Source organism: Acyrthosiphon pisum, chromosome A3 (genome assembly GCF_005508785.2).
Source record: "Acyrthosiphon pisum isolate AL4f chromosome A3, pea_aphid_22Mar2018_4r6ur, whole genome shotgun sequence".
NCBI lineage: Eukaryota > Metazoa > Arthropoda > Insecta > Hemiptera > Aphididae > Acyrthosiphon > Acyrthosiphon pisum.
Genome location: NC_042496.1, coordinates 20,964,622 through 20,966,796, shown reverse-complemented (window position 1 = coordinate 20,966,796; position 2,175 = coordinate 20,964,622). Strand labels below are relative to the sequence as shown.

Here is a 2,175-nt window from a genome sequence, read left to right as displayed (position 1 = left end):
CATTTTAAAGTCTTGGTAAATGGTGATAGAGTTACTAATTATTAATAACATTAAAAGTTCAAATGTGTATATTGTTGTTTATTATTTTTCTACTTGAGGCATAGATAATCATAAATAAGTATACGCTATAGGTTCAGAACTATAACACAAGAATGTTTGCTATATTATAATGGAACAAACTATGTGTTGGAACCATGAATAATGTTAATTGGTTACTATTTTACCACATTGATTTTTAATATGATATTAAGTCATTGAATTATTACAATTTTCAAAATAATTTAATTAATATAGTTTTTTTTTCAATTTTAGTGAGCAAGTTACAGTAACTGGTCCTGGTGTTCATGTACCCAAGCCATTTAAGAGATTGTTTTGTTTGGAAAAACTTCTCCTGAAAAAAATGTTTCCACTAACGGTTCCACATGGCGGATATGTCCATAGAGTATGACCATATAATCAGATCAATAGAGTATGGTATATTATAGTAAACTGTAAAGTAATAATCTCAAAGTGGTAGACTGTAGCTAGTATCATCAGTGTCCTTAGCCATTTAACATATTTCCACCCATGTACATTTTTTTGCCCTCTACAACATATAATAAAAATGTATATATCAATTTAAAATTTTTTTTTTAAAAAGTAATAATAATTATAGTATTATTAGGAAAATAATTAACTACACTCATATTTATTTACATACATTTTCATAATAGTTAATAACTGTTTTTGGTAAGATATATGGTACCAACAAAGTTATGGATTTATTACATTTTAATAAACCGAGTACCTACCTATGCAAACATTTTTTTTTGGACATATTCATCTACAATTTAGATAGAGATGTTTTGTTCGCAACAATTCACTTCAGCTACTTTGACACTTGATACAAAAACTTACTATTTTATAAAAGTAAATTACAATTAATAAAACATTTGAAAAAAATAAACAAATTTTATATTTTTGAAATTAATATTTTTACTATAATTAAACTCTACTTTAAGGAAAAAAATTTTTCTTATTAATAGATGCAATAAAAAAAAATAAGAAATGGTTAACATGCAATTTAAAAAATTAATTTATATTTTCAATATGCTAAAATAATTTTAAAAAAATAAAATTTCCCTGGCTGATGTTTATGTTTAAATATTTACTGGACTAAAAGATTAAAATATCGTATCATATCACTGTCCAACCAGTTTTCAATATTGATAAATATCTCACCTTTGATTACTAAACATGGTTTGTTTGTTTAAAATAAATGAAAAATTTAATTAAATAGATAGACCTACTTGGTGTGTAGATAATTGAGATTAATATTAATTATTATTATTTTTTATTTAATTCCATATAAAAAAGATGATTTTTATGTACTGTCTTTATAATGTGTCGATAAACTAATATTTTTACATTATTTAAATTCAAATTTGATCTATAAAAACCATAAAATAGATATAGACTATAGAGACTTCTTGTATACTGGATATTTACACTGGTTAATTTAATTTTGTATAATTTTCATAAGAAACAATTTGTCGTGGAATTGATTTATGATTCAATTAAATTAACTTGTCTGTGGTGGTCACAAACAAATAAATAAGTTAAATTATGATTCACTGAACAGTCTGCACCAGTTCATTTAATTGAAAAATGAATCACTAAATTAGTTCATTAAAGTTAACATGTCCCATCTCTACTACTCAACAATGTTCATACTTCTTAAAGTTATATTTTGTCTAGCTATATAATTTTTTTTAATAAATATATAACATTTTATTTTTATAATTTATACATTACTAATTAATAACTCTTAATTATTATTACAATTTTGAAAATATTTTTTTACATAGTTTCAAGTCGCTTATAAAACAACATTTTTCTTAAAAAATTATATTTTTAAATATTTTTTATCCTTATAATTTTTTAAGTTTTTTACTTTTTTGAATGACAACATAGGGTTTTAATTTTATATTCCAAAGCAAAATATTTTTCTTAGTATTTTGATACATGAAAATCTAATTTGGGGCGAGTAGTTTATGAGTTATAAATATTCAAAGCTTATATGAATGAAGTGGAATGGTACGGGGTTACCCCGCGAAATGTTTGTCCAATTCTCCGCTCATTATCCGCAGGGGTGTATCGGAGCGTATACGGGAGTATACGATGTATACTAATAAC

The 2,175-nt window shown here is 23.8% G+C and overlaps 1 long non-coding RNA gene across 1 annotated transcript in view; it reads left to right on the top strand.

Moving 5' to 3' along the window:
- Window positions 1-318: 318 nt before the first annotated feature.
- The window catches only part of LOC115034471, a 4,751-nt gene continuing 2,894 nt past the window's right edge, over window positions 319-2,175 (top strand). Inside the window, exon 1 of the long non-coding RNA XR_003839824.1 lies at window positions 319-469. This is a non-coding gene — a long non-coding RNA (uncharacterized LOC115034471). The remainder of the gene's footprint in view (window positions 470-2,175) is intronic.